This window comes from Sarcophilus harrisii, chromosome 3, assembly GCF_902635505.1.
Source record: "Sarcophilus harrisii chromosome 3, mSarHar1.11, whole genome shotgun sequence".
In the NCBI taxonomy this organism is placed as follows: domain Eukaryota; kingdom Metazoa; phylum Chordata; class Mammalia; order Dasyuromorphia; family Dasyuridae; genus Sarcophilus; species Sarcophilus harrisii.
In genome coordinates this window covers 343,825,332-343,853,252 of record NC_045428.1, presented here as the reverse complement: position 1 = coordinate 343,853,252, position 27,921 = coordinate 343,825,332, and the positions used below count along the sequence as shown (strand labels likewise).

Genomic DNA, 27,921 nt, shown 5'->3' with positions numbered 1-27,921 from the left:
AATGCCTCTCTGATAACATTGTCAGTCTTTCAAAACTTTTCCTTTTTAAAAATACGTCTGTATTGTTGTCTTTTGTCTTTATATCACCAGTTTCCTCCAGAATTCCTTCCCTTTCACCTTCCAGAGACTCATCCATATTAACAAATTCTATTTTTAAAACAAAAATGTGGACAAAATGTCATAACTGTCATTTATATAAAACTTACTATATTCTAGGCATTGTACTAAGTAGTTTGAAATGATTTCATTTGATCATGACAGCAATCCTGGAAAATAATTACTACTATTACACCCACTTTACAGATGAGGAAACTGAAGTAAATAAAAATAAAGTAACTTGTCCAAGATCACACAGTTAGCAACTATATAAGGTTGTATTTGAACTCAGCTTTTCCTGACTCTAAGCTTGGCACTCCATCCACTATCCTAAGTGAAACATGTCTGAAAACGCATTTAATGTGTAACACTTGGGTAAGCAAGGAGTGTCTTCTCTCACTATGGCACTGGATAGAGTGCTGGTCATGGAATAAGGAAGACTTACATTCAAAACCCAGCCTCAGACACTTAATAGCTGAATGACCCTTAAGTTTCCTCAGTTGTAAAATAGGGATAATAATAGTATCTACCTTCCCTGGTTGTTGGTAAGGATCAAATGATATAATATTTGTAAAATATTTAGTAGAGTATCTGGCACGTAGTAGGAAGTGCATAAAATATTGTGCTTATCATCATTATTTTGAACCATGCTTTTAAAAAATATATTTTTGCAATATTTACTTTTTATTTTTTTTGGTAGTTGTTTCTTCCCATATACATGTTATGATCATTATGTATATTGTTTTCTTGACTCTTCCTTCATTCTGCATCAGTTCAAATAGATCTTTCCAGTACTTCTCTATATTCATTATATTCATAATTTCTTATAGCAAAAATATTCTATTACATTAGTATACTGCAATTAGTTTAGCCATTTGACAATGGATAGATATGTACTAGTTTCTAATTTTTTTTTCTATCACACAAAGGACTGCAATAAATATTCTGGTGTATATGGGGACTTTCCCTTCATCAATGGCCTTCTTAGGATGTAAGTCCAGTGATTTTTCTCAGTCCTTTTAATTAAAAGCTTTCTCTTGACCTTTGAGTCAAGATCTAGCTCCATATCTTCCTTTCTTTTCATATCTTTCTTTCCCTTCACTGCTAAATTAATTGAAAAAAATATTTTCATATGATAACTTCACTTTCTGATTATATTGTCAACTCTTTACCATGGAGTTACAATCTATTACATATTCCAGAGAAATCTTCATCTTTCCAATGAAAGTATTCTCTCTAAGGTTATTAATCACCTCATAATCACCAAAATGATTGGCTTTTCTGCCTCCAACCCTCAAATTTTCATCATCTACAGTTTTTAACCCAATTAACAGTTCTCTTTTGCCTGGAACAGAGTAAGTGCTAAAGTAATACTTGTTCACTGATTTTCTTAAGTTCAGAGGACATCCCACAAATCACTTTCTTCAGGGATATGAAGGACTTCAAATGTAAATTGGTTGAACTTATATGTGAACAGGAATCCTTTAAATAACATTCCACCAGCTTCTTGAAGATCTTCAGGAATGAGGAAATCATTACTTTGAGAGGAAATCAGGGAGGTGTTAGTAAATGAGAACAACTGGAGTTGTTCTCTCAGAGTAGAGAGAGGGGAGAGAGAAAATTATCATGACATTCAAAATTTTATCTACACTTTTAATATTTTTTCATCACTTCCTTAAATCTAATCAATCAACAAAACAACAAATCAAGCAAATTTATATAGCATTTACTGATTTTTGAGGTATAAACCCTCAGACTGAGAATTTTACAACCAGTTTTTCTTAGGTATGATTTGGCTCTATGATGCATAGCCTTGGAAGCCATCCATTCTACTTTGTGAGTAGTTTTAACTGTTGGGAAGTTTTGATTTTCATTGAACCAAAATCTGACTCTATGCAATCTCTACCTATTGTTCTTTTTTTAACCTCTGCAGCCACACTGAATAAGTCCAATCCATCTTGCACCTGACAGCCTTAAAGTACATGAATATAGCTATGAAAAGTCTTCTCTTCAGGGTAAATATCCCATGTTGCTTTAATCATTTTGAATGTGACATTATTTTCATTCCTCTAAATAAAATGAGTATGTGTGTGTGTATATATATATATATAATCTCCAATCATAATGATTGCCATTGACTTCGAGAACATGTCTTCTGAAAGAGGAAAGAAAAAAGTGATCCCCAAAGCACAATAAACATCACATTTAATAGTAACTTCAAAAATTGTTCTATATTTTGTAGAAGTGTTTGTTTATGCATTTGACTAATCTTGCCCTATGCCCTCTAACAAGTTAAACAAGTGGATGGGTCAAAAATTTGATTTGTACAAATTTATGTGTTAAATACGTTATAAAGGTAATTTTCATTTCCCATTGAAATTTCATATACTCTGAAGAGGCAAACATAATATAATGGGGAAAAAAGGGGGGATGTGGGTTCAAATCCTACCTTCGAGATCTGCTAGCTGGGTAAACATAAGTAAGTCTCACTGGATCTCACTTACCTCATCTATCAGAAGAGAATATTATACTAATTGGCCTCTACCCTTTCCTGTTTAAAATTTATGGAACTAGAACACATAAACAATCCTATAATTTAGGAATCAAGATCAGGAATTTAACTGGATCAAAAAATAGCCTTTTTTAGAAAACTTAAACTAAGCAAAGTACCCCTAATTTACACTCTGAGACTACTTAGAAATGTCTCTTACCATGCAATAACTTAGCTCTCAAGAATCCTTTGTTGATTTAGTGATTACTTAATAACAAAATTTTTCTAAGTGTCATAAAATTTAAATGCTTTAACACATTTACTTACAGCTAATTTACTACTCAAATCAAGCTCATGACACTAAAAATAAAGAAAATTATTATAAAAATAAAAAATGTTTTCAGAAAAAAATCCAAAGAACCTTTTTATAGCAAATACGTTTAATGAAAATTCATATAGTCTTTTTAGTGTATGCTTTTTCTTTCCTTTAAAAAAATTAAATTTTAAGATTATGGTTTATATTCAGAAAAACCTAGTGTAATTAAGGGGGAAAATGCTGGATTTAGAAGTCAAGACCCTGGGTTCAAACTCCAGCTCTATTACTTTGGGATGTATTTTTAATTACTTTGTCTCTGTTTTCTCATCTGTTAAATGAAGTTGGGCTAGATGCCTTCTCTAAATTTATGATCTCAATATGTGTCAGTCAGATATTTCTCATTTCTCATGATCTTAGCAAAACTATCTTCATTCTCTCCTTGTTAAGCCTCCTCTCTACCTTCTCTGCATTTTTGTAGACAGCACTCAATTCTTGTTGTGAAACCTTTTGGATGTCCTTACTCTTTTCTGGTACTATATGTGGTTCTGGATTTTTCTTTCCCCAAGCCTTTTATCAAAATCTAAGCTTGGTATATCTTAGGATCTGATCAAGAATTCATACTGTTACTATTTTACCTATTCTGGGGGACAGAAATTTTAACTGGGGAAAATATCTTATCTAAAGGAATGATTCTTTGAACAATAATAATAACAATCAACATTTATATAACATTTATATATCTCAGTATTCATTATCATTTTATCCCCTTCCCTCCTATGAAAGATTCACTTTCTTTTCCCACTATTGTTTATTTTTCATTTGATCTTTGCATCAATAATGCAAAATAGATATTATATTTTTCCTGTTATACACATTTACAATTTTACAATTGTCTAAATTTAGGAAGGCTATATTCTAATCTCAGTGAATATTAAGTAGCTGTGAAATCTTAAGAACATCATTTAATCTCTGGGTCTACTATCAGGTACAAAAGAATTATGCTATAACCATTCTGAGCAATTAGGTGATGCAGTACATAAAGAACTGGGCCTGGAGTCAGTAAAATAAGATTACAAATTTGACCTCAGACACTTATATGCTGTGTAAACCTGGGTAAGTCAGTTAACTTCTATTTGCCTCAAATTCTCATCTGTAAAGTGGGAAGACACTGGAGAAGGAAATGACAAAGGAAAAAAGTGGTTTGCTAAGAAATGCTCAGGGAGAAGTCCAGGGGATTACGAAGAATTAGGCATAAGTGAACAACAACAGCAACATCATCACCATTTTGCTGTTTGTAAACCGGTGAAGATCCATGGTAAATATGAATGTAATTCATCAATTACTTAAAAACAAAAAAAAAATTCCATAGTTGTTGGCTATAAGGGCTACTAACAAGAATTAAAGAGGACTGAATCTTCTTTGCAGAAAGTATAGAAATATTAAGAAGAATTTTGCAGTCGTCACTGTAGAGTATATAATGTTTGTATTTCTATCAGAGACACCTACATTTAATGTGCAGTCTGGTCTCCCTTCCATAAAAGAAGGCATATAAGCCACAAGAATGCTTTTGGAATCTGTAAGTTAGGCAGTAAAAGGTGTTTCTTTAACAAAAATGGAAAGGCATTAATAGAAAAGCAAAGAAAAAAAGAGTATTTGCAGAAAGAAAGGAATATACTGACCTGTGTCAGAAAATGAGAGTGAAAACCTTATAACAAAAAATAATAGAAAATCAAACATAGTCTCACAGGACATGACATAATCTGCCATAGTCTCCCCTGGAAAGATTTCAAATAATTCTGAAGAAATCTAGTTAAGATCCAATAAGCTAAAATTCTATAGAAGTAGAATGCTTAGGAATAAAGGGATGGTTATTATCATGAAATTCTGAAAACATAAAAAGAAAAAAAATCTGATTAGGAAGGAAAGGGAGATTTTCTAATTTCTAATTTAGACTATAAAGGGAATTTATCTATCAATTTAATCTTTAAAAATATCAATTGGATTGGCCAGTTATCAGATATATCATAGAGGAGATTGTTGTCCAACTATGTGTTTGCCTAGTTGACTTGAAAGGCCCTAACTTAAGAATCTGTGTTAGTCTAGTACTCAAACCTGTTTGTATAGTCTGAAAACAGCCTATCTATATATTCAAATGACTAAATTGAAGTCATCTTTCAAAGTCAAGTGCTTTTAGACAAACCATCTGGAACCAACATGTAACAAAAAGTGCCTACTGCCTGGCTCATCCAAACCTTAGCTAAAGTTGAGCTAAATGATGTAGGATTATACTGACTTTGCACTGTTTCCTTTCTATTTTGATCAGCAGACAAATTTCTCACTGAAAAAATCTCAGCAATTTGTAACTATGCTTAAAAAATTATCAAACTGTGCATACCCTTTGATCCAGCAATGTTACTATTGGGCTTATATCCCAAAGAGATCTTAAAGAAGGGAAAGGGACCTGTATGTGCACGAATGTTTGTGGCAGCCCTTTTTGTTGTAGTGGCTAGAAACTAGAAACTGGAAACTGAGTGGATGCCCATCAGTTGGAGAATGGCTGAATAAATTGTGGTATATGAATATTATGGAATATTATTGTTCTGTAAGAAATGACCAACAGGATGATTTCAGAAAGGCCTGGAGAGACTTACACGAACCAATGCTGAGTGAAATGAGCAGGACCAGGAGATCATTATATACTTCAACAACAATGCTATATGATGATCAATTCTGATGGACCTGGCCATCCTCAGCAATGAGATGAACAAATCAGTTCCAATAGAGCAGTAATGAACTGAACCAGCTACATCCAGCAAAAGAACTCTGGGAGATGACTATGAACCATTACATTGAATTCCCAATCCTATATTTTTGCCCACCTGCATTTTGGATTTCTTCAGAGGCTAATTGTACAATATTTCAGAGTCCAATCCTTTTTGTACAGCAAAATAATGGTTTGGTCATGTATACTTATTGTGTATCTAATTTATATTTTAATATATTTAACATCTACTGATCATCCTGCCATCTGGGGGAGGGGGTGGGCGGGGAAGAAGGGGAAAAATTGGAACAAGAGATTTGTCAATTGTCAATGCTGTAAAGTTACCCATACATATAACCTGTAAATAAAAGGCTATTAAAATTTAAAAAAGAAAAAAGCTCAGGGGTTATTCTTTGGTTTTGAGTTATTTTAGGTATTGTGTCCCCAAAGGCCTTTCAACAATCTCATTTGCCTGTGTATCTGCCACTTTATTAATTTGGGTATACAGATGACAAACCATCTATTCCAATGTATCCTATGCTATTCTCATTCATGTCTTTTTGAAAGTTTGCCGCAGGTAGTCATTCAACATACTGAGAATAGTCTTCAAGTTCTGAAAATTTGAGGGGAGTACCAAGAGACCTTTAAATACCATTTTTAAAATTGTACACATTTCATAATTTTACAATCCCTCGAAACAAAATAAAGGTTAAAAAAGGAAGTCAGATAGTCATTGTTTTCCTTTTGCCCCCCAGACTAATCACTGATTGTCCTTTCATGATTCAGGACACAGCCTAAGCATTATATAATTGTTGAGGTGTGAACAACTAACTCCCATATGTACTTAGTAAGGTTTGCAAGGAAAATGATTCCTCTTCCAAGTCCTTTTGATCACCCATGATAATTTATCCAGAAAACTCATTAGTTGTATCTAATAGTGAGGATCTCACCAAATTAAATTTGCAAAGACAACAGCTTTATAGCCATTTCTTTTAATCTTGTTTGTAATATTGCCCATTAAATAGAAAATGTAGCATGCCAGATCCAGTTCATTTCTAAGCAAATTATAGGGGTGGGAGAGCACTAAATTGTACACCAATATAGAAAAAAAATAAAATAAAATGTTTCTTCAGCAGAGCTGCAAAAGCAGACATCTGTTTGTGACAAGCTGACAAAACCAAAGAATTGAAACTTGATGAATCCTAATGTTTACTGCTGCGTATCATAAGGGTCCCCAATTATTTCCAGTCTTTGTGAAAGAATGACTAATGATAATTCACACATGCAGATCATTTGCATACTTAGACTTGAATATTGGGGAGGAGAAGATGAAAAGCGCACAACATCAACTTCTTTACTCCAGATTAAAATTTTTCCTTTCAATACTGCTTTGCCTTTGAAACACTATGTGGGATTAAAATTTGTTTTGGGAGTTGAGTCCAACTCATTTTCTTGGTTTCTAAGAAAGGAAAAATCATCTTTTCCTTCATTTTGAGATCCAGTGTTTGAAGAGGAAATCATTCTGCAGCTACCATTGTCAGCAGGTGTTTAAAACAATTGGAGCCAGACACAAATGGCTTAATCAAACCCTTATCTTAGGGTATAAATGGATGGTTATATCTACAGGTTGATATCTACATTCAGCTCCAGGCAGCCAAATCTTTTACATATTTTCTTTTTAAAATAAATTGATGCAAAAGCGTGGCAGCCATTATTTGAGCTGCATAAGCTATACTACTATCAATATGACCTGTTAGAAATGTCTCCTTAGATCAGCAAGAAGCAAAAACAGTTCAAGATGTACTACTGAGAGAAATTGAGAGTGCTAGATACACTGTATAAAAAAGGAACCAAAAATAAATAAATGAATAAAGACAAATAATGCAATTGACATTCTAAAGCATTACTTAAGAGTTGACAGCTTTTCCTAGAACTAGCAGAGATGAAAGAGAAATATGGAGCTATGTTAGAAAGCAATGAAAAAACTAAGAGCAAACCTTGTCCAGTATGAACCACCATAGGTAGAAAAGTATTATGAATAAGATTCTTCTCAGTTGAATAGTCACTGAAAAATAATTTTGTATAATTTTCAGTTTGTTTAGGATATAATCACTCTTTTATGGAGAGATGCTAAAGAACTTCTCCAATAAATTTTATTAATTTGTCATATTTAAATGTTAAAAAACAGACTTAGAATCACCAAGTGAAATAAAATGGATTAATGATACTGAAGACTAACATTTCCAAACTGTTCAAAATAGGAATGCCAGGGACTTTGACACAGCAAAGAGTTGCTTAGTGTTCAGGGGCTACATTAGAGTAGCTGTCCTTCAAAGTTGCTGATGCCATTTTGTTTTCTCCCTGTGCAATTGAATGGAATTAAAAATAACTGAACGAGTTAGCTGCAATTTCTACCATCATGATATTTGACTTGGGAGAAACATCAAAAGAACCTGCTAATATTGCCAAGAGCCCTATCATTTTCAGTGTAATTATTTTAAAATTAGGTCTTATAACATATCACAACCACAGTTTCTTGCTATCCAATCTATTTGTATTTAGAGATAATTCCTTTTTAGAATTTCAGAATATGAGAATTCATTCACTGTAGGATGGAAGACACCCTGGAAACTATGGAATCCAGTCTCCTAATTTCACATGTGAGGAAATTGAGGTAGAGAGTGGTTTCTATAATGCTTTAAGTGCTTTATAAATATTATCTCATTCAATTCTCACAGCAAACCTTGAAAGAGAGGTTCTAGTATTATTCCCATTTTATAAATGGGAAAAAACCAAAATGCAATAAAGAAACTTCCCCAATGTCAGATGGGCAGTAACAATCTGAGATTGGATTTTAATTCAAGTCACCCTGCCTAGATATCCAAAACTCTTATCCACTGTGCCATCTAGCTGCCTCTCAACTCCCTGAAAGCTAGAATAGATCAAACAGAAATCAATTAATATATGAGATACCAAGAAATATTCAGAGAAAATCAAAAGATTGAAACAATGAAAACGTAAGATATATAAGAAAATAACTGATATGAAAAATAGAGCAAGGAACATTTTAAGAGTCACAGAATCACTAAAAACAATATTTTGGTGGGTTTTTTTTTTTAATGTGGGCACTATCTTTCAAAAAATAATAAATGAAAATTGCTTGGCTCTGTTAGATTCAGAAGGTAAACTGAAAATGAAAAGAAACCATTAATCAGAAACTCCAAAAGAAAAGTCCCAAGAATATTACTATCAAGATGGAGATGTCAAAGGAAAAATTAGAAAGAAATAATTCAAGTATCAGGAAAGCAAAGTGAAGGTCACACAAAATCTGGAAGCTTCTATGATAAATTCCAAAAGGCAAAATATCCAGGTTTACAACCAAGAATAATTTGCTTTTCAAAGAATAGTAACATATAATCCTACAGAGAGGAAAGAAAATTTGATAAGATTATCAAGCATTTCTGATGAAATGAATGGAGATGAGTAGGAACTGTAAAATACAAATACCAAGTCCAGAGAAATCTAGATAAGTAAATTAAAATAATTAGAAGGATTTATATGATAATATAGTACTGACATTCTAATGGGGGAGAAGAAATATATCCCTTAATATCTTAATATCTTTAAATGGTAGTGAAAACTCACTGAAACAAGAAAAACATAATTTGAGGCAGATCTCTTTCTCTTCTGATGATTTGAAAAAGAAATAAAGAACATAAAATACAGTGGTACTTCAGTACTCATCATAATTGGTGCCAGAAGAATGGCAAAAATGAGTGAGAGTCCGCATCCGCATCTACATGTCCAGTCCACATCCCTTCTCACCCTCCCAAAGGGGCAAATGGAGCTTCCAGCTACAGAGAAACAAGCTAGCCCAGCTCACCCTTACTCAGTTTCTGAGAGGAACCATGACTCCCCAATTCGACATGGCTCAAGATTTTTGGGGAGTAGGAAGGAAAGACATTGCCTAGATGTGGAAGTAGAAATTATGGGACCATGACAGCAGGGTTCTGATCCCAGCCCAGACTGCCAGGGTCCGTCCCTGGTTTACATTGCCGCCGCTGCCTGAATTTCTGCAGTTGCTGCTTCTCCTGCTAAGCATACCAGCCACTTGACGACCCTTCCAGTATTTACTGTTTTGAGAGGTAGATAATATGCAGCCACATCCACCTGCCCCCTAATCTGCCTCACACAGGCACACGGGCTCAATAGCGTGGGTTCCAACCTAACAGTCCTGGATGCTGGGGAGAAGCTAGTCATGGCAGAGGGCAGTAGAAGTGGACAGTACACCTGGCTCACCTCACATCCCTACTACTCAACCAAGACAACAACAAAATGGGACAAGTACTGAGCAAGCATTAAGTGCTGAAGCATTTTTTTTCCTCATCAAAACGTGTCGCTCGAATACTGAATTTGACAAGTCTTGAAGTGCCTAGGTACCATTGTGAAAGGAATATACTAACACAGAAGGAGTGGAACTTGCTGTTTCTTATAATTAGGATGCATGTGACCATTATACTAATTTGGAATGTGGGATAAGATCAGTGAGCATGCAGGGAACTTTATTATTTTGTAAAATGGACAAAAGAGAAACACATGCACACATAATTTGGCATAGAATACATCATACTCTAAAGAGAATTATTACAGATGGTGGGAAGTTAATAAGGAGGATAAGGGAAAGGAAGAGCCATAAACAAAACAAATTTCTTGATCCAAATTAAAAAGGATTGGAAAGAGGGAGAAAAGATAAAGAATATAAAGATGTGTCTTCAGTTAGGGAAGGGCTGAATAAATTGTGATATATGAACATAATGAAACACCAAAACACTCTAAGAAATGATAAAAAGATGGGACTTCAGAGAATCCTGGATAGTCTGCACTGATACATAGTGAAGAAAACAAAACCAGGAGAACATATAACAATTTTTTGAGAAAAAGAAATAGAAAAGACTTAAGAAGTCTGATTAATGCTTTCTCTTCAGAGGATTTATGAACAAGAATATGACTCACTGCCAGAGAAGTGATAATTAAGATGCAGAAAGAGACATACATTTTTGGACATGGCTACCAAATGGCTTCATTTTGCCTGTGTTTATTTGTTACAAGTTTTTATATTTTAATTTGCTGTCCTTTTGAGACAGGGATTTGGGAAGAGAAAAGGTTAGTAATAGTGATGTGAAAATAGTCATTAAAATATTTTTTTATATGCACAGAAGTGAACAGAAAGTTCAGGAAAAAGGAGAAACAAACTGCTCAGTTTTAAAAGCTATATTTAGAATAATACATACATTCAAAGCACATGATATAAATTGAAGAGCTGTGGTTTCATACACAATCTTTTTTTTTTTTTAAATCCCTTTGAGTATGTATAAATACCAGTTTTTTCTATAAGATCCCCAACAAGTGGGGATTCTACTAGAGTGTTCAAGAGTAATCTATTTTACCACTGGGTGTCTCTACTAGTTTGGCTGGGCACGTAGGTGATGAAATAGATAGGGCACAAGACTAGAAATCAGGAAGGCTCTCTTGATAAGTTCAAATGTGACCTTGGCTCCTTCCCAGCTGTATGACCCTGGGCAAGTCACTTAATTCTTATTTTCTCATTTGTAAAATGAGCTAGGGAAGGAAAACTACTACTGTCTATTTTTAAAAAGGGGGGGTGGGGAAGAGAGGCATCATAAAGAATCAGATGACGGCTAACAATACATGAATTGTTAAGAATTGTTTACCTAAATCATTTCCAAGTTTGCTTTTCTAAAGCTTTTTCTTTCACTAAAGCACCCAGTGCTCCTAATTCTGCTCTCTGGGGGTCAAGCACTGGTTAAAAGTTTAATGTGTCCCAGGAACTGCCAGTCTCTGGAGCACAAAACCAAAACAAGTCTTTACTCTCAAGGACCTTAAATTCTCTCAGCAAAATTATTTATATACATTAAATATAAATAAAATATATTCAAAGCAAATACAACTCAGAGGAGAATTCACTTATTCCAGACAGATGCATGGGATTACCTTTTTTTTTCCCTTTTAATTTTGCTTTGGTTATTATAGGAACTTACAATTCAATTAATTCCCCAGATTTTCTTCCTGTATATTGCTGTACTACATTTTCCCTAGTTTCTATTTGTAGAATTTTTTAAATATAAAGTATACAAATGTATACTTGTCCTTATTTAATTTAATTTGATCCATTCCCTTCATCTACTGAGAACTGGTGAATCATGACTCTATTATTCAGAATCTGTCCTCACAGATTTACCAGCAATAGGTCCCCGGACAAGTCCTACTTGGTCATATTTGGGCCTGAATTGAATTGCAATTGTTTCTGTTATGACCAGAAACCTTGAGTTCTTCTCCTTCCAGATATATAGATACAACCTACTCATGTATGTATGTATGTGTGTATATATATATGTATATATATATATATATATATATGTATATATATATATATATATATATATATATATATATATCTGGGTTATAGACAGAAATACAGACATATACATACACACACATTTTTGACTATGTGAAAAGCAGGCCTTTCTTTGCTTCATCTCTTATTTAGCCTTACTCACTGATTTGACATTTCCTCAAACTCAGACCCGGGAAGACTTTAGCTTAAAAAGGTCAAGGTTTCATACTTCCAATCTCTTGCCACTAGAATCAGATGGCTTCAGAAGAGAAAACAAGACCCAAGACCTTGCACAATCATTCCTCACTTAAATCCAATTCACTTCCACTTCATGGTCCTCTTGAAGAATGAAGAGCAAAGGAAGAATTCCTTTCACTTCTACAAAATAGCCTTTTAAATTCCTGAAATTGCTTTCATTTTCTGAAACTCCTTTCTAGGCTAACCACTCCTAATTCATTCAAACTAATTCTTTACTGCATGTTCTCCAGTCTAATGATTTTCCTAGTCACAAGAACTCCTATGTCTTCTGTACTCATCTTCATGGTATTTCTACAATGCAACCCCCCAAAAACAGAAGATTTTTTTTCCTTTTGGAATTTTTAATTTTTCTCTTTTCAAGGATGCCCTAACCTAGTGGCTCCAGTCAAGAGTAAGGATAGACTAGACTAAGGGCAAAGTAACCTTTTTGGACAAAAACTCTAAGGAAAAACTAGACCATGAGTAATAAACAGAATAACCCCAACCTGGGAATACATTGAAATTTATGACATAACATTTTATAGCCAGCCTGGATGGGTCAATCAGAATTATGTATAAGAAATCTTTTTTTTTTTTTAATTAAAGCTTTTTATTTTCAAAACATATGCATGGATAATTTTTCAACATTAACCCTTACAAAACCTTATGTTCTAGTTTTCCCTCCTCTTCCCTCCCCTAGATGGCAAGAAAACCAATATGTGTTAAACTTGGTAGAAATATATGCTAAATCCAATATATGCATACATATTTATATAATTATCTTGTTGCACAAAAAATTAGATCAAACAGGAAAAAAATGAGAAAAAAAATAAAATGCAAGCAAACAACAAAAAGAGTGATAATGCTATGTTATGATCTACATGAAGTTCCTACACTTCTCTGGGTGATTTTCATCACAAGAATCACTGGAACTGGTCTGAATCATCTCACTGTTGAAAAGATTCATGTCCATCAGAACTGTAGTGTATAATCTTCTGGTTGCTGTATACAGTGTTCTCCTGGTTCTACTCATTTCACTTAGCACAGAATAGTTTTTAAATGTGGACTGATCTGAACAAAGGAAATAACTCCTTCATTCTGGACATGATATTTCTTTAATGCATCCTAAGATAGAAGTAATAATTTTTTGTCTGCCATGTCACACAGTGGATTCAAACTGAGCTAACCATGTATCCAGAACCTGTATTTGTAAACTTTTTTTTAATATTCAAGTAGAGAACTATATGCTTTTTTAACATCAAATTTTATGCTATTATATCTAGCTGCAGTTTTGACAAGCATAACTTTAAAGGTTTTATTTAAAAAGTGATAAAAACTGTTAAACAGTATAGGACCAAGAACAGATCCCTGGGACACTAATATGAGCTTGTTATATAAGTGAATAAGGACCGCGTGAGGTTGAAAACAGGAAATTACAATAGAAAACTACAAAATATTGTAGTACAAAGAACCTGAAATTTAGGAGTGGCAGGATTTGAGTTAGAAACTTGGTCCTATTATTTACTATTTCTAAGTCAATTAATCTGAACAAGTAACTAACTGATCTAGGTCTCATTTTCCTCTTATATAAATGGGAGAAGACTAGTTGCTAAACTGCCTCTTCTATTCCTTCTAGCTCTTAACTCTGACCCTCTAACCTCCCAAAGATTACACTGCATTCACAGCAGATGTCCCCTGTTTAGTTCAAAGGGAAGTGATTTCTTGCACCCGATAACATCTTCCAGATTATCTCACTTGAAGATGACATTGTTCTGATTACATCAGAACTAGGAATACTACAGGATCTCTTCAATGGAATCTACAGCTAGTCAAAAGAAATGAGACAAACAATTCATACAGGAAAAAGCAAGAGTACAAAGAATGTCAGTTGCTTAAATTATAAGTAGTAGTTGTATGTACAATCCATTGAATTACTCCATCAGTACATATAATGTGGATGGTAACTGAAGATGGACAATAAACCGTTCTCAGAACGAATATTAGGGATTGAACTGGATTTTGTTTAGGAATTGGATATTTTCAATTATTTCAAACTATTCCTCACATAAAAGTACATCTGCTTAATACCAATATTCTGCTAGTGGTGTAAAATGATACAATTCATGTAACATCTTCTCTGAAGATTCAAAATCAAGAGTAACCCAAAGGGAATGGCAGAAATACAAAATAAAAATTAGTATAATGCACCATAATATGATAATGACTTGCATATAAGTGCTGGCATAAAAGGTTATTAAGCAAATGTATGCTGAGAAAAGATGGATCTGTCATGAACTGAGAGGCTGAGTGAAGTCAGCAGCCTATGGATTACAGATATGCTTTTGAAATGTTCAAAGACCTAGAAGAAAATCTAGGTATATAATTTATAGATTTTCTCGGAGAATTTATAGAAAACTGGAAAAGAAGGGTACAATGTGAGAACTGAAATCTGTACCAATATAAACTCTCTGACAGAACAAATAGAAAGCTATACTTGTAGTCAGGAATGCCCAGTTGAACTTAACTGAGCCTTTTCCATGAATTACAGAATGAAGATAACAGCAAATTCAAAGGATTGGTTTTGAGATCAGATAAGATAATGGAGAAAGGGGACTTTGAAAACTTACACATATAATATATATTTATTTGCAGAGTATTCCAAAAGTTTTAATGATTCTTAAATGGCACTAAGACTTTTAGGACAGGAACAATTTTTTTAAAATAAAGCTTTTTATTTTCAAAATATATGCATGAATAATTTGCCATTGACCCTTGCATAGTCTTGTGTTCCAGATTTTCTCCTCCTTCCCTCCACCTCCTTCCCTAGAAGGCAAGCAATTCAATATATGTTAAACACGTTAAAATGTTCAATCCAGTATGTATAAAGATTTATACAATTCTCTTGCTGCATAAGAGAAATCTGATCAAAAAAGTAAATGAGTAAGTATTTTCACTATTATGATTATCCCAATAATCAAAAACAAAACGAAACAAAAAGCAGAATGAAGTTCCTTAAAATTCAATATGACAGAAATGTTTCATAGTCTATATTATCAAGTCACAGCAGAGAAATTCATAATTGACCATGAACTAAATGTTCTTCTGTATTAAAAGCATGGAATTCTACTGTACTGAAAGTCAAGTGGAAAGGTACTTCACTATCAAGGAAAAAACTCATTACTGAAATTGAAGTTATTCTTGTCACAATTAATTCATTAAAACTAGGATCAAGACTTAAATAAGAATGAGGGTAGAGGGTAAGGAAAGCAATATAGTACAGTTTTTAAATTAAAAATGGGAAATGGACAAGAATGACCTCAACAACAACTCTAAATGATTGAATCCAGAAATTAAACCAATTTAAATCGATAAAATAAGATCAGAAGTATCTAGAAAGCATCTTTGCCAGTAAACATGTGATTTATTTGCCAAAGAAAGAAAGATTGCTGCCAAAAACAATCCTGGGTTAGAATATAAAGATGTCTATAAAAACTTTACAAAAAAGAATGATGATTATGTACAATATTGTCCTTTAAAGCAAAGAGAAGCAATGGAGAGTAAAACTAGTATAAAGAGATACTGGCAAAACATCCAACTAAGCAAAGTCATCCCAATGGCATTTCAAGAATGAAAATGGAATCAAAACAGAAAATGGAAAAGTTTTGAAAAATACTTAAGAGACTTTCTTTTTCTTATTTCCAATAGGGATAGTGAGATTATCACATGTGGGCCTTAATAGATCAATCATCTATGAAGTAGAAGTGGAAAATAGCCAAATTGGAGAGGAGAGGGAGAGGACAGAGGGAGGGAAGGAGGGAAGGAGAGCGGGAAGGGGAGGGAGAGGATCCACACTAGAAACATATAATTGAATAGAAAATATTGGAGGTGGAGAAGGGAATTCAAACCCATATCCAAACCTTAAAAATGTGATTGAGAAATCATAACTACTGATCTACTCTGAAAGGGCTAATATCACCATTTCCTTCAAACATGGGTAAGGCCTTTCTCTCTATAAAGATTAAGGAGCTTTCCCTCCCCTTTCTCTTTCTAACAATTAGAACAAAAGGAGAATGGGCCATCTTTAGAAGTGTTGTATTCCATCTACTTGGAGGTCTTCAGAGACTCAATAAGCAATTGTTAGGAATTTTATAGAAGAAATTTCTTCTATGCACTATGACCACTAAAATTGCTTCCTTGTGCACCTGCATTTTTGATTTCCTTCACAGGCTAACTGTACACTATTTCAAAGTCCAATTCTTTTTGAACAGCAAAATAACTGTTTGGACATATATACTTATATTGTATTTAATTCATACTTTAACTATTTAATATGTATTGGTCAACCTGCCATTTGGGGGAGGGGGTAGGGGGAAGGGAAAAATTGGAACAAAAGGTTTGGCAACTGTCAATGCTGTAAAATTACTCATGTATATAACTTGTAAATAAAAAGCTATAATAAAAAAAATTGCTTCCTAGATTTTCTAAATGTGGCATGCAGGAGATCATGGCTAGAAAAGTAGGTCCTTTTCAATTATGAAAAACCTTAAATATCAGTGGTACTATTTTATATATAGTCTTCTTAGTCTAGAGGATCTGTTTATTCAACCCCCTTCCTCCTACTGGAGAATTCAATGAACATTTAATAAATGCCTACTTTCTGCCAGTCACTATTGCTAAGCATTGGAGAAGCAAATAAAAACCAGTCCCTTCCCTCAAGGAGCTTATAATCTAATGGGGGAAGACAATACACAAAAGGAGACTGGAAAGCAGGATAGAGGGACATGAGAAATACCCAGCTGAAACATCTTACATGGAATTGAAATCAGGTAGAGCTGCAGATGCAAAATGGAGTGAGCTTGAAGTCTAATTTCTGCCTTCTGTAATGGGAGGTTTTAGGAGGCAATTCTACCCTTCAATCAGACATCTCCCCTTTAAGGATGCTTAGAAAGGTGGTATTGTTAGAAACATGCTTACGACATTGTAAGTGATGAGCTTATACTAGCAAAGGCATCTTCTTCCATGGAGCTGAAACCAGGCAGAATTGCAGATGCAAAATTGGTACCTATGTCAGCCATTCTCCCCTAGACTTTCAGCTCATTCTTCAATTAGAACTTAAGCTCCTTGAGAACAGACACTTTATCTTTATTTGTATTTCCACTATGTAGCATCCTGCCCAATGAAGAGGAAGATGAAAACAGTTTAAGAATATGCAGGTAGGTAACTAAATGGATAGTGGTGCCAGTAACATATGTTAGTAGAGGGGATATGATGAGTTCAGTTTCAAACTTTGAGATGTGGATTAGTCATTGAGATGAAGATATCTAGCAGACAACTGTAAATTATGCAGAGCTAGGAAGGAATTGAAATGGTAGGTAAAGATTTGGGACTCACCAGCACAAACTGGGTAATAAAGTGATAAGAATTCTTAAGTGTCCAAAAGAGTAAGATTAGGGCTGAAAGAAATAGGAATTTCTCCAAGATTAAGGGCTAGGAAGTGGAAGAACCAGTAAAGGACACAAAACAGAAAAGAACACACACGCAAGAGAGTGTTAAATGGTTTGCTGGACATCCAAAATGACAAAATTATTACAAGATTCTTATTTTACTATCATTTTGATTATAGAAACAAGAATGTCCAGAATTTCAGAAATTTTTGAGTAATAAATAGGGCTCCCAAGTGAGAACATCTTTAGATGCATTAAAGTCAGGGAATGCATTTTGTATTATGATTCTAAAGTTTGTCCTAATAATGTACTCATTTCTAAGATTATGGTGGCGATCAACAGCGGTCAAGTGGGTTTATCTTTGGTTTCATCTTTTGTCTTCCATCTTTTTTTTTTTTTTTCAGAGACCATACACATCTTTTTGTATTCCTCTGAATCTATAGTTTGATGCCAGGAAATCAAACTATCTTTGTCTCCTTTTGCTAAATATAAGTCATAGATTAACAGCTGGGAATTTCAGATAATTACTAAATTGAATCCTTACCTTTTCCAAAGGAATTACTAGGCAAGTTATTCATCCTCTTCTTTACCTAATTTCTTCATCTGTAGAATGAAGGCCAACTGGGTATTTCCAAATATTCCCCATTTATTGCTTTAATTTGTGAATCTAACCTTAAAGTAATTTAATCTATGAATCTAATCAAATTCTAGTTCCAATTCTCACACATATTTCAATTGGCCTCAAAGTTGAGAAAATGAGTGTTCTCTGTGCTGTTACCTAGTTGTGTAATAGAAAATGTTTGATTATCCATATTGCCAACAGGTTAATACCAAGGTACTCCTTAAGTCCAGGAATTTCTAGTGAGCACATTAAACCTTGAGGCAGGCTTATAAGTGTAGTCTTAAGGGACACCATGTATTTTTTTTTTGTTTGGTCCAGATTAAGTCACCAAACTTATTCTCAAGACCTTGAGACTTCTGGGTCCAGAAGGATGTCAGAAAGTACCTTGTAGACAACAAATAAAATATGTATCAGTGGGCTGGCCTGGCTTAGCCCCTTGAGACAAAACTGAGATCTGGGTCTGGGTGCAAAACTTTCATTATCTTCGAGTATAAGTCTAAGTAAGAGGCTGTGCTGAGCTTGAAGTCAAGAACTGGATTCAAATCTGACCTCATTTATTAACTACATGATCCTGGGCAAGTCATTTAACTGCTGTTTATTTCAATTTCCTCGAACTGTAAAATAGAGATAACAGCATCAACCTTCCAGAGATGTTTTGAGAATCAAATGATTAGGTATTTTGTAAAGCACTCAGCACAGTGCATAACACTTAATGTTTATTTCTTTCCTTCTTATAATATTAGGTCAGAGCCAAAAGGATGAAGAATGTTTTATATTTTAATTCAGCTGTCTAAGAGAAGAAACAAGCTACCACTTATCCCTGATACTGTACAAAAGATCTTTGATGCCAGACAAACCAAAGCATCTTGAAAATGATAGAACATAAAACATTCATCAGCATTTTGAAAATGATAAATTAGCATAGACATTCATCAACTAACTGCAAATAGAAGGAAAAAAGAAAAGCTAAAACTGTCTGGGGAGCTGGAGCATATCTTTGGCTGATTCTAACAGTGAAATGGGGCCACAGACTAGAGGGAAGAATTCTGTTTGTAATTCCAGTTCTTCTCTTCAAAAAAAAAAAAAAAAAATCACATTTAGCTGGCCTATGGACTAGAAAAAGAAGTGTTTCCTCTCCCTGGGCCTTGCCTATAGCTTGGTGGTAAGAAAGAATAAAACTTATGCAGGCTATGTGATTAGGGACACTTTGAATTAAAATGTCATTTAATGGCTAAGTGAAACATTGATAGAACCTTTCAAAACAAAATATTTTAGGGGGAAAATCATGTTCAACCTCTTTCATAGAAGGAAATATTACACAGTAGCTAAAATACTGGATTCAGAGTCCAGGTTTAAGTACTACCTCCAATGTAGATTGGCTAGACCAGAATCATCAATCTAGAATTGAATAGACTTGTGATAGAGAATGTGATTCTGAACAAATAACCTTTTTGGGTAACTCTAAAATTATGAACTGCATAAGTAGTTTCCTTATGAGGATTCCCTATATAATTGAAATCACAAGTCCATTATTTTTATCTAATAATAGAATTAGAGAGAATTCTATATGGGTTAACTAAAAAGAAAAAAAAATCTAATGTACATTAAGGGAATAACCAAGAAACTAAAAAAAAAAAAAAAATCAATAGATCTAGATGTTAAAGCTATGTACTATATGAAATCAAAAGATATTTCTGTATAAATTTTATACTTGAGTATGTCTTTTGCAGTGATGCTAAGTACTAAAAATAGCATAAAAATCAACCAAAATGCAAAGTTGATAAAAAGAATAACAATTCAAGAAAAATGTTTTAAGTTCCTATTGTATGAAAGGTACTATAATATGCATAATAGGAGAAAAATCTGATATTCATAGACTTCAAGGAATACATATTAACTTAAAGGGGGTATCAATAACAAATACTTAGATAAGTGTTAATTCAGGAACATGACAACATTGACACTTGGTCAGATCCAGAATGGCTTCATTGAGAAGGCAGTAATTAAGCACTGAAGTAAGAGTTCCAAGTAACAGAGGTATACAAGAAATATATGTGACACATGTGAAGAAACGAAGATGGAGTATTAAATTGGGGGAATAGTTAATATTCCACATTGACTGGAATGCAGATTTTATGAAGTGAACTAGTATGAAGTAAAGTATGGATAAGAAGTTGTGAAAAGTTTTAAATGTCACATTGAAGGGATTGTATTTTGTCTTGGTGGCAACATGGAATCATTATATATTTTTCAAAGAAAAAAAGTGGTATGTTTAAACAATGTCAATTATATGGAGAAAATATTGGAGTGAAAATATGGAAAAACTGACCCTTTATGAGGCTTTATTTGGGAAAAGAATGATAAGAGCCTAAAGTAATGTGTTGCAGTAATATGAGCAGCATGAAATAGATGCTAGAAATGGCATGGAGGTAGAACTGAAGAGTATGCAAAGGAAGTCATTCTGACTGGGGAAAAGAGGGAAGTTTGGAAAGTATGACGACTTTTCTTGCAGACTTGTGAACTTCAGTTTGATGTTCAGCTTCAAAATCTCACTTTTTGATATGAAATAGAAGTACTTTGTTGAAAACAGAAAATAAAACAAGAATATCAATTTGTTTCTGCTTTGATGTGAACCTGTGATTTCTTTGGTGTAGGAAGTTCCGGGTGAGTAGATTTTTCTCTGTCAATACAAATGTACAATTGCTTAGAGAATGTGGGCTCTGAGAAATTAAGCGACTCCACCAAGTTCACACTTTGCTGTCAAAAGTATTTTTTTAAGATTAAATCCAGCTCTCTCCATTATGCCATGTGAACCTTCCTTTAAATTATATAGACCCTTTTTAGAAACATTATCTTTTCCTTAATTTTCTGTGATTTTACTTTTTCTTTATTTAATCTGCTTACTTGGGAAACACTAAGAAATTTGAGCCCTTAAAGAAGCTGAGACTGATAGTTATAAAATGCCATGACAGCCTAAGAGTGTTAACACTAAAGAAAGGAGGGGGGACGGAAAGATTATTGTTCAAGACCAGAAACCTATCATTCCACTATATCGGCTTTAAAAGGCTACATGTCACAGTTATCAGAATAAAAAATTAGAAATTCTTCCCATATGTACTTCTATTTCTCAATGCAAGAAATAGAAATACTTGTTTAAGATCCCATAGAGATGGCCAAAGAAAAGTGTAAAATAAAAGATTTAGTGGGATTTTGAATGTAATGGGCTTGAGTTGATGCACTGAGATCCCAAGCACATGAGGCTAAATAGTAATTGGACCATACTCTATTAATAGATATGCTTGGAGAAAGAATGGCCCCGCCCACTCTTTCTGCAAGTCCTGATGTGTTGTAGAGGAAATGATGATTTTGGTAGGTGTAGGCAGAGGGGCGGAGAGAGAAGTGGAAAGAGACTGCTGGCTGGCGTCTTGTTGCAGCTGCTCACATTGCTAATCCCCTTTCACTTCCGATCCTTCTTCACCTCTACTAATAAAGATTGAAGATTTTCCCTTAACCTGAATTCCTGACTCTGGCTGATTTTAAAATACGTGGTCATCACATTTGAATCTGAAATATATTTTCCTAGCAATTATCCTCACAAATAACCATTATCACAAAAACATTGTTACCTAGAAGTGTTCTTTCTTAATTATAAATTCACCTTCTTCCATCAGACTATAATCCCTGTTTACACCCTCCTAAGCTTGTTTTTTGTTTTTAACAATAAGATAGCATTAAAAGTAAACTTTGCCTCAGACTGCCATGGCTATGTAAGCTTGGACAAGTTACTAAAGTTTTGTCAGTTTCCTTATCTGTAAAATGGGGAAAATAGCATCTACCTCCCAGGACTGGTTTCAGGATCAAATGAGACACGGTAGAAAGGGCTTTGTTAATCTTAAAGTAGTATATGAAAGTTAGGTATTTAAAGGTAAGAATTTTCTCCAAACTTTCCTATCTTTCAGTTCTTTCTTGGGTTGTACTTTTTTCTCCTCTTCCATTTCAGATCTACTATCAGCTACTTCAACTCTTGTCTTGTCCACTATTTTCCAATTCTTCACCTCAATTTCCTATGGTTCATTTTTTTCTAAATATTAAGTATATATGACTCCTCTGAATGGAGGATTACAATATTTCAAATATTGGTGTCCCACACTTGGAACACCTCCCCCCACCTAATTTTCACCTCTGGGCTTCCTTCTTTTTATTTAGGTCTAAACATAAGTCCCACTTTCTGTAAGAAGTCTTCCCCTGTTCTCCTTATACAACTTCTTAAGAAAGCATTTCTCTGATAAGTTTGCAACACTATTCTTTCCCCTCCCTAATTTTTAATCTCATTCACTACAGATGCTTTTTCAAATATTGCTGTTCCTCAAGTCTCCCCCCTTATCCTCTCTCTCTGCTGAGAACCTCACTTATTTTAATGAAAGTTGAATTTATTCAACTTGAGTTTTGTCTTCTTTCATTCTCTTCACCTCAAAACCCTTTTGATATTATCCTCCTACCCTAGTACTCATTTTTCCTCAATTCATGACAATGAGGTAATTCTTCTATCAAGTCAAACCCAGTACAAATGTTCTTAATCCAGTCCCTCTTTTCAAGCAAAATGTCAACTATTCTCTTTCTCTCTCAAATCTTCCTATACCAATTCCTTCTCTAACAAAACAAAAGTATCTTCAAGGCCAGGCCCTCAAGTTATTTCTCCACAACAAAGAATCATTCTCAATCCCTAAACTTAAATTCTAAATTGTCATCCACCAACTCTCCCTGACTTTTCCCATCCAAAACCCTAAGAAAAATGTAGCTTAAGCAGCTACATTTCCACTTCCTTTCATTCTCTCAATCCTTTTCAACTTTACTTTTATCACTAAATTGAAATTTTCTTCAAAATTTCTAATGATTTCTGAATTAAGAAATATAGCTTTTTCTCTTGTAAACCTATCTGCTTTGTTGCTGAAGTAACTAGGAGGAAGAATATACTTCTCTGGGATTTTTAGACAACCCTCTGCTCTTATATGACTGCTTCTCCCTTTTTATTTCAGCCTCTTCATCCACATTTGCTCCCCTCATTCAGAATGTTTCCAAGTTATTGTCATAGCCCCTCTTCATCTTTTCCTTTCTCCTCTCTCACCTAGATTATTGCAAGAGCATAATAATTGGTTTCCCTTAATCATTTCCCAGCTGAAGTACTAACAAAAATAGACTCCTCCCAGTGAATTATGTGAAATATAGGCAAATTAGGAGGAAAAAAGACCCATGGAAAAAATTAAAAGTGATAGGGAGAAAACATTCAATATCCATTTAATTAAGTGCTTACTATGCACAAATATAACTCTGGTAGTCTGGGAGAGATAAATAATTAAACCAAAGTTTCTGTCCTATGAAACTTAGAATGTACAAATCAGAAAGACAATGCAAAGGAAAAAATAAAGATAATTTCATTATGAGACTCCTGGGAATTCCTATAAGAGTTCTATAATCACTCAAAACAAGGGTGTAATTTTTTTTAAACTACATTTTTCTAATGTTGTCATATGGCTTCAAGCATGGGGATGTAAGGAAATATTTCAAATGATGAAAGCTGAAAAGGGGAAAAAAGATGAGCTCTCCAGGGAATACAAACACCCCAACATCTACCTATCTATACACACACACACACACACACACACCTTGAAATGTCAAGAGTTCTAGGTAAAGGTCATTGGAACATTAAATGAACACTTTATAGCATACTAATGGGAGGCTGTGGAGAAAAATGGGCAAGCACAGGTAGTTTACAATCTATGTCACTGAAAGTAGTATAAACATCAATGAAATCATAGAGCCAAAGCTTCAAAAATAAATAATTGTATAAAAAATAACTCTTTCTACAAGTTAAAAACAACCTTTAACAGATCATCTCATTCTAGCCCACTGTACAAAAATGAGTATACTAGATTCAGGAAAAAAAGCCCAGTAGCATGTTACTATTTAGACAAAGCCAAGAATTGAACAACCTGTTGAGAAAACAGGGTATAACCCCAATTACAATTTATAGCTAACACGGATACTTAGAAAACATTCTGATATATCCTTTCTTTACCTAAGATTTTGATAAAAATTACTGATCAGAGAACAGTGGTAAAGTGATAACAAAGAATTTCTTAGTGGAAGGTGCCAACATGAAGGCTTGATAACAATTTGCATGAAGATGCTGATAATCACCACCTTCATCCCATTCCCCCAATTGAGAATTCAAAATGAATCTTGGCTAGTGAAATATGTGAAAAGGGTGAGCAACAGATAAGCATAAAGGAAAATCAAATAAAGTAACCAAAACATATGTAGCATTAGTTATACAAAATAAGTAAAGTACTCATATCAAAATTTACTTCCAGGAATCCTCAAAAAGGCATAATACTGAAAAGGCAGATGGCTATATCAGATAAATATTTTGGTAGGACCAATATTAAGACTAATACGAGAGAATGAGTATTTTTAATTTCAGTTTTGCTCTACCAGCCCAGACAGTATACTAATCTTTGAACTCTATTCATAATAAAATGTTTAATAGTATAATTCAAGGGAAGGGGAAGGGAGAGACAGGGAAAAGGAAGACAGAGTCTAATTCTTCACTGTGCAAGGGTGCTGATGGTACAGTTTGTAGTTATCTGGATCCTCTTATTTTTCTCTTCTATTTTCTTCCTTTGGGTCATTTCATTGCCCAGTGAAATGGAAGCTGGACTAGAGAAGAGAAAGAAGAAATCTAGATTAATTTTTTCTTTCTAGGCCTGTTAAAAAAATTGTTGAAGATGGTTAAATTTCAAAGGGTCAAAATGGGATTTTAGAATCATCTCTTTATCTAGGCAAACTAATCCTTTTCACTATCAACATGATTAAGTGGTTACTATATTACAAAAGTAAAAAGGGAGGAAGTTTTTTTTAATCGAACAGTCAATAGATGTATAGATGAAAATATTGTACTTATATTAATATCACTCAATAGAAAATATTAGTCAAATTATACTTAACCATATTATACCATATTAATGGACAAAGTTATCTTTTATCCTCTAGCATTTTTATGCCTATACTCTTTTTCTTAAAGGAATGTATCACTAAGTGTCTCATTCTGTTCATGGTTTTGGTGTCACAATCCTCAAACTGAGGATGGCCTTGTCAACAATCCTCAAACTGAGTTCTTATTAAGGCTGCTTTTGAAGACAGAAGAAAGGATAGTGATCATTACTAAATTAAATTTTAAGCTGAGTAGTTCCAGAAATTCTTTCTACTTCCATATTCAAAGAAACTGATAGATGAATTGAAATAATTATTTGGCCTAAAATGACTGCATGTGTATGCTTCCAAAAAGAAGATTCAGTTTACTTCTTTAATCTGTCTAGCTTTAAGATTCTCCTTTGTATACAAACCACTCTCTATTTTTAAATCCTTGCATCCTAGCTGGTCTCCATGTTAAATAGATCACGTTACAGTCACAAAATTCTATTTTGACTATAGGAAACCAATTGGCTTATCAGTTGAAACAACCAAGAATTCACCAGGGAAGAAATGTAATGGTTAACTGAGCAATGTGACCAGAAATCAAAATGAAATCAGCTTTGGTTATGTTAAAGTTGAGGCACCAATGAGACATCCAGGTGGACGGATCCAACAAGTAATCTGGATATTAGAAGAGGTCAGAAATGAAAACAAAAAACTGAGCACCATCTGGATAGAGGTGGTGGTTGAATCTGTAAAAATGACTGAAATTGACAAGGCAGAAATTGTAGAGGAAGTTGCCCCAAACCCAACAAAATTGTTGGAAATAAATGACGATGATCCAATTTTCATAATATCTGAAAACATGAAAGCATAAAGAGGTACTGAAAGAACCTAATTTAAACAAAAGGAAGAAAATCACAAATTATAGGTTAGTAAATTTGACAACTCAGGCAAAATTCTAAAATAATTAAATTAATGCTTACTAGAATCTGACAAAGAAATGAAAAGCCACTATGGCTTCACCAACAGGTCATGCCAGACCTCAATTTTCCCCTAGATCATAAAAATATAGTAAGTATAGCTAATCTAAGTGAAGCCTTTGAGAGAACGTTTCACACAATTCTTGTGAAGATGGAGGCTTGAAAGCTAGACTACAGCATCATTAAACATGAATTTAGGGAGGGGGAGGGTAACAAGGTCAGAGCTATACTGGATTCAGTTATTGTTATTCAGTATCAATATTATTATTTACTATAATGCAACAGAGGATTTTGTTCAACCTTAAAACATTTATATCAATGATTTGAATAGAGGAATAGATCATATACCTATTAAATTGTTCAGATGACATGATATTGAATAGATTTAGATGAATCAGGATCCAGAGACTACAGTCTAAAGTTGAAATGTAATATCTCAATGAGAACAAACGTGTCATATTTGGGTTCAAAAAATATTTACTTGAGACATATAAGGAAGGAATGGTTTAAAAGCAATTTACCTGAAAAAGTTCTGGAAGTTTTAAAGAACTACAAATTTGAAACGGTGATGTGACAATTAAAAAAAGGGGGGGGGGGGAAGAGGAGGAATGTAACTCATTTTCATTGCTCAGTTTTCAATCATGTCTGTATTGTGACTCCTATTCAGGATGTTTTTGGCAAAGGTGATGGAATGGTTTGCCATTTCCTTCTCCGGCTCATTTTACAGAAGAAGATACTGAAGGAAAATGTGCCCAGGGTCACACAGTTATTAAGTGTCTCAGACTATATTTGAACATGAAAGAATGGGTCTTCTTAACTCCAGGTCTGGCACTTTATCCAGTGCATCATCTAGCTGTCCCACTGAGATGCATGGCTTCCATAAATAGATAACAGACCCTTTGTACTGTAGAATACTATATTAAATACAGTGAAATGGTCTTTCAAGCAGAGGTCTAATAACTGGTCAAGAACATTACACTGCGCATTCATTTCAAATATTAGACTAGATGGATAATAAGATTTCTTACAATCGGTAAAAGCCTTGGGGAACACTATCCTTAAAGCACTAGAAGGAACTAGTGAAAGAAAGACGTGGTACATAGAAACTACAAAATGTGGTGTCTTTGGCGTCAAGGAAGAAAAAAATAGTTTAATAGAGATAGTTGTTCAGCCTTTACTGTCATTTCATCTCTCTCCTCCCTTTTGTAAGTAAACTCTGGAAGAAGTATATTCATAATAAACCCCTCTATTTATTTTCCTCTCATTCTTAACTTTCTAAAGTCTGGCTTCTGACCTCATCATTCAACTGAAGCTGCTGTCTCCAAAATTATAAATAATCCCTTAATTAGCAAGTTTAACAGCTTTTTCTCAGTTCTCATTCTTCACCTCTCTGTAAACTGCTATCACCTGCCTTTTGGTGGTCTATTCTGTTCTTGTTTTTTGTTTTTTGTTTTTTTTGGTTACCCTTTCCTTTGTTCTTCTTTTAGCCAACTGATCACTTCTCCATCTCTGATGCATCCAGGCCACACATAGTAGGTGTACAATAGGGCCCTTTTCTCCCTTCACTTGATCTTAACAGTTCCC

General features: G+C 34.0%; 1 protein-coding gene across 1 annotated transcript in view; it reads right to left on the bottom strand.

The window, feature by feature from the left end:
- Window positions 1-24,834: 24,834 nt before the first annotated feature.
- Window positions 24,835-27,921, bottom strand: part of SPOPL (speckle type BTB/POZ protein like) — a 106,286-nt gene continuing 103,199 nt past the window's right edge. Inside the window, exon 11 of the transcript XR_001120731.3 lies at window positions 24,835-25,099. The gene's annotated coding sequence lies outside the window, so the exon portion shown is untranslated. The remainder of the gene's footprint in view (window positions 25,100-27,921) is intronic.